The following is a 6,701-nucleotide window of genomic DNA, read 5'->3' as shown; positions in this document are numbered from 1 at the left end:
TTCTTGTAATACAGATATTGTAATACTGCATCTATTATTAAATTGCACATTAAATTACTTTCATTTGGTACATAAGCGTTTGTATTTAAGTGAAAATTTATATATTCTACATGCACACAAAGTTAAAAAGCATGAAACTTTCAAATAATTTCCACACTTTTGGCCACAACTTTATATATATATATATATATAATTCTAGAATAAAACTGATCATAAACATGAAACACACTATCAACAGTACGTGCTGTATCATTATCCGCGAATCAAGAGTTAAATTTAGAAGGAAAAAAAACTATAGCTACGTGATTGATAACAGTAGTAAAGACTGTTCTTTTTCATTTTATTTCACCTTTTTTGTACCATTCACATTCACTATTTTTTCTCCTCCTATTTTGGCTGACTCTTTCACTTCCAAAGAGCATAAAACTGTTTGCTGATGTGGACAAATTTTGATTTAAAAAATGAAGAGGATTGGATAATATTCTACTTCTTTAACTGAAAAATAGGAATATGAATTACAAAATAATTTTAGTGAATACAATGTTAATGCTTGCTATAGAATTTTAAAAACAAATTACAACATGATTATATGATTTACAAAAATTTTACAACGCAATTTAGGTATACGTATTAATTGATAGTGAATTTATTAATATACATTTATTAATATACATTTATAAATATACAAATGACATTATTATATTATCGTGAGAATGTGAAATATGTATAAAAGTATATGGCAAAAAGTATATAGTGAAATTTTACGTTTCTCCTTAATAAATTAGTACCATTAATCTGTTAATTTTGCTTTTTAGTAAGTAGATTATTTTATTTGTAGGTACTTTTCAATTCGCCGGGCCTTTTTTCTGTGGTTAAAAAGAGAAAGAAAATAAATAATAGCAAAAAAAAAAAAAAAAAAAAAAAAANAAAAAAAAAAAAAAAAAAAAAAAAAAAAAAAAAAAAAAAAAAAAAAAAAAAAAAAAAGATAGCGGAGAACCTTTTTTGAAGTATATTTGTTTATATTAGTACCGAGTACCAACAAAATTACTTAAATATCATCGGCATCATAATAGCTTAAAATTTTTATTGCACTTCTCTTTGTAACATTAGTACCATTTGTCGGTTATTTTTTTAATTAGATAGCTTACGTTTTACTTTAATTAGTAATGATTACCAAAGTTTATTAACCACAAGCATCAATAAGTGCATTTGGATTTTTACGCTTCTCCTAAATAACTTTCTTTCCATGTCTCCATTAACTTTATTTTTAATGCAAAACTTTTTTTTATATTTTGATTAGTACCTATTACCAAAATCAATCATTGGCGTCAATAATAGTATGATGATGTTTGTACTTTTATTCTAAACTTATTAATGCAATTTTTTCTTTTCATTACATGATTTTTTTCTTCATTTTAAATAACGTTGACTTTAAATTATTTATGGTGGTGGTACTTATTCCTCTTGGCCCAGAACAAGGCTAGACCAAGTCCAGGAGACCGTTCATCGACAGAAAATCAAACACCATCTGCGGATCCTCCAAAATAAAATTTTTCTCCAGTCCCATACAGGTCAGCAAATGATCAGGTGAAGCCTTGTGAGCACTACATTTTGGGCATACAGGCGTCTTTTGACCCTGAACAAATGTTAGTCCGTGGGTATGACCAGTGATTAGTCTTGTGATAGCTGTCTGTAGTTTCCTATCACCTTTTAGCTCCAGGGCAGCCCCAGGACTATTTTGTTGATACCATTCACGACTAGGTGGAATCCTCCAAGTCCTATTATTGTCGGCCTTTACTTTTGCATAGATTTCATTGTATGTTAGAAGGCCACTACTATCTATGGGATCATTGGAACCCTTCTTGTCCAGTTCATCGGCCATATCATTAAAGTGAAGGTTCACGTGGGAGGGGATCCACTGAAGATGTATATCATTCTGATAAGAGTAGGTCATCAAATTGTCGATGATATTTAGGCCAATTCTGTCACTGATGTTTCGCCAATTACTCAGGTACTGAACTGAGCTCTTACTATCCGTGAAAATCCAGATATTCTCTGTACTCTCAATGGAAATCATGTGTTCTAGAGCCGCGTTTATAGCGATTAGTTCTAATCTGAAAACTGAGCAATGGTTTGGGTTACGCCTTTTAAATTTTGTAACGTCATCTTGGTTTTTTATGACAACACCACTACCAGTGTTGCCATTATCAAATTTACTTCCATCCGTGAAAAAATGTACTGCTTCATTTGGGGTGTTGTGGATTGTCTCCAGTGCCAACTGTCTAAGAAGTGCTGGATGCTGATTTTTCTTACTACTGGAGGCCAAAAGTTCCTCGTGAAAGAAAACCCTCGGAAGGTCTTTCAGTGGGTCTATATTTGGTTCTATCGAGCAGTGTTCTATGTCAGGGAACAGCAGATTCAATTTACCTGCCCTGCAAAAGGGACTGTCTCTTTTTAATTATTTATAGCTTCATAGAAACACTTTTTCAAAGCAAAACTATAAACAACTTAAACACGTGATAGACCGCCTACACGAATCACCACGTTCTCCTAGATCATTAAGTTTATCTGACATAGATAATAAAAAAATGATTAAATATTAAAGTACGTGCCATAAACTTACTTTTTTAATGAGAGCTGTAAGCTAGAAATCATTAATGATGTAATCTTTAAAATGCAATCAAAATCGTCGGAAGATTAATTTTTATGAATGTCTAGGCATCATGGACGCAGTGACAACCAATAAAAAATTTCAATTTTTAATCCATCTCTCCTGAAGTTAGAATTTTTGATTGAATTTCAGAATGGGGGCTAAAATTGTCTTTCTTATCATCTGTCAAAGCACTGGAATAAATGTAGTTATAGGAGGGACAGAAAGACAGACACACACACAACCTTTTCCTTTTATTGTAGATTTTCTCAACATAAATAATTTCTTTAACAAATAATTGTATGAACTCAGCATGAAATGCATAAGCACACAAACACTTGATACGCGTTTCAATAGACAATTTTTTCGAATAATTGAATGCTTAGAATTTATTTATGCGATAAAATTTAATTGGTTTTTGTTTTCTTTTTAGAACCTTTATTTTATAGGAAAAACAGGAATCATCGAGTAAAACTGCTGTGCCCAGTATGAAATTTATTCGATTTTTTTCTAAAGCCACATTGCAGAGATTACATTTAAATCTGACAGGCTAGAAAGAAAATTGCTGAAAATGATAAATAATTAATACATTAAAATGAGAATGAGAAAAGAGAGTTGCTTTAATCTTTTAACTTGCTAACTTTACATGAAGGGAAAAAAAGGTCATATAAATACTTGAAAAGTCGAGTAAGAATCCTAGTTTCAGAATAGTACGTGCTGCTTTTTCTAATTTTCGACTCTTTGCTAATTCAAGATGTTTTCTTTTCAATTCTCAACTTTGTTTCCTTTTTTTTACTTCCAGTAAACTCCAAACAGATAAATGTTTTCTTTTTTAGATTTTTCAGATTGACTTGTTTTTTGTTATAGCTAAATAACAATAATAAAAAAAAGTTGAAAAACGCACCTTATATCCTAAATTAAACGAAAGCTATTTATAAAGTGCAGTATTTAAATTTAGCTGAAAGTAACTAAAAAACTAGTTCGAAGATGAATTATGTTAGTTAGCTACGTAAAATCCTTATAAGCAGGTGTGACGTATGTTGGGGCAGAAGTCGAATTCTTGGTCATAGATGGCGCCACTGAAAAATAAGAATTGCACACTCTGCCTTAAATTTGCTCGGTTTCGCCAAGCAGGCTTGCCCGTGTGGCAAATGGCATTAGAACCAACCAACCAGCTACGTAAAATAAAGTAATAAAAACTATTGAAAAACAGCATTCTAAAAATCAGATAAAAGCTGTTAGTTAACAAGTTCATAGTCAGTTCAAGTTTAAAACTTTGTTTATATATTGTTACTCTTTTATATACTGTGTTAACTGTGTAATTATACTCATTATCAGTACTCCAAAGGCCGATTTGGAAGGCGTGATTAATTTTTTGAATTGATTTATGTAACAGGAAAACCTTCTCAAACTTTAAAATATGACCACATTTTAAAAATAAAAAGTATTTTGAATGACACATTTCATCTTTCTATATATTTTTGAGTGATAAAATAATTCCAATTATAGAATCCTTTTGATAATATTTTAAAATGGAATCATGTTTCTCTTACTACTTCCATTGGATTTTTCTTACAGTTTTAACATTTTAGATATATTCTTGTCTCTTAAATAGCTATGCTTAGCTCTTATTACTCTAATCGGATTTCATCATCCGGAATTTTCCATATCAATATAATCTTATCTCTTAAATTTAATTGTGTATTTCTCTTATTAAATTTCATCAGCCAGTTTTATCATATCAGATATATTATTGCCTCTTAAAAATTAGCAATACTTTCCTTAATACTCCTTTCAGATTTTATTGTCCACTTTTTTAATATTAAATATATTCTTATCTTAAACATTTAATCATGCATCTCTCTTATTAAATTTCATCAGCCTGATTTATTATAATATATATATTCTTGTCTCTTAAAAATTAATAAGGTTTTCCTCAATACTCCTTTAAGATTTTATCATACAGTTTTATCATATTAAATATATTCTTATCTCTTAAATTTAATAATGCATCTCCCTTATTAAATTTTGATCATTATCCATTATTCAATTTCATCCAGTTTTATCATATCAGATATATTCTTATTTTTTAAATTTAATAATGCTTTCCTCAATACTCTTTTTAGATTTTATCATTCTCTTCTAACATACTAGTCACATTTTTGTTCTAATTAATCATAGCTGAAATTAATCTTGCAATTTATTAAAAATCTTATTAAAATTAATCTTACTATGGCCATTGAATTTCATCACCAATTTTTATTATATTAGACTAGCTGTACCCTGCGTGCGTTGCAACGCTTTCAATTTGAATTTGAATTTTGTATTTAAGTGTGTAAATGACATTTGCGATTATGATTTGAAATGCAAATTTTATTTAATGGTGAAAAAAAGCAGTTAATTCTCTAGGATATCATTAGTGCATTTTCAAACAGACATGTATGGTGATGCACACGGAGCATGAAACATATTTTGGACAATNCGGAGTGCGTTATCGAACGCCACAGTGGACGAACACCCGGGGTTAGGGTCTGCGGTGACATAGCATATCATGGACGATCTAAATTGCTACGAATTGTGGGTAATCTGAACAGCAACCGGTACATCAGAAAAGTTCTACAGCCCCAAGCTGTTCCCTTCCTTCAAGCCTTGCCAGGTGCTGTATTTCAACAGTACAATGTCCGCCCTCATATTGCTAGGACTGTTCAATCCTTCCTTGCATCGCGACAGGTACAACTTCTCCCTTGGCCGGCGTATTCCCCGGATATGTCGCCGATTGAACATGTGTGGGATTTCGTTGGTCTGCGTCTCGCTCGTAATCCTCGTCCTGTTGCTTTTACAGACGAACTTTGGGTACGCATACAAACAGTATTGAATTTTCTTCCTCAGACAGACATTCAAAGTTTGCTTGACTTCATGCCATGTCGTGTAGCAGCACTTATTGCGGAGCGTGGTGGTTACACAAAATACTGATTTCGATCTCTTGTTATTGTTTGTTTGCTTTGAAAGTTTAATCATCTATTTGTACCACTACCACTCAACTGTGTATTGAATTTCATTCAATTATGACGATTCCTTCATAGTGTTGCAATTTTCACAAACAGGAGTTTATATTAGATGTATTTTTTTCACTAAAAGGATATTAAAAAATATAAGCATAGAGTTTTCTTTTATTCTCTTATCATTTTTCACCTTAAATAACCGCATTTGCCATATTTTCCACATTCAGGTTTAAAAACCTATAATATAAAATCAAAAATTGCAATTTTTTCGCTAGCGAAATTTATGACGTACCAAGATTATGTCATGTATACATGAATTTTTAAAAGGCAAAAATCCACGACTTACTTTTGTCTTTGCATCAGAAACTACTGTTTCTTCTACCTAAAAAGAAAACTTCAAAATTCTCAAAGTATCCAAAAACAGGTTTCGGAAATGTTTTTCTGAAAAAATATTGTCAGCTATTAGTAGTTTTCAAAGAAATTTTGGCGTATAATTTTCTTCCGCCAGACCAATCTTACAACAGCTGGTCACTAAGACGCTAATGCTGAGGGATGAAAACAACTTTGGAGAGGCCAGTATAAGTGAAATACCATACAAATGATTTGTTTTTATCATATTAGATATATTCTTAATTTAAGATATATTCTAATCTTAATTAATACATTCTAAAACTATCCATACTTCTTTTACTACTCCTCTCTGATTACATTCTGAAGTTTCATGATATTAGAAACATTCTTGTCTTTTAAAACTAATAATGCTTCCTATCAAATTATTTCATCATCCTGCTTTATATAGAAAACACCATGAACAAAATTTTTTTCTGTTACCTTAATTCTTGCCTCTCATAATTTCAGTTTTCCCTTTTTTCTATAATTGGGAAAAAATCTATTGTATAATCAAAATATTGCAATTTATTCACCAGTAAAACATGCCTATATTATTTTATGCATATATGAATTTTGGCAAGGCTAAAATTCAAAGCTTGTTTTTGTTTTTACACCAGAAACTATTGTTTCCTCTACTAAAAAAGAAAATTGGTAATCTC

This window comes from Parasteatoda tepidariorum, chromosome 10 (assembly GCF_043381705.1).
Source record: "Parasteatoda tepidariorum isolate YZ-2023 chromosome 10, CAS_Ptep_4.0, whole genome shotgun sequence".
Classification (NCBI taxonomy): domain Eukaryota; kingdom Metazoa; phylum Arthropoda; class Arachnida; order Araneae; family Theridiidae; genus Parasteatoda; species Parasteatoda tepidariorum.
The sequence above is the reverse complement of the archived record's forward strand: the minus strand, read 5'-3'. Positions refer to the sequence as shown.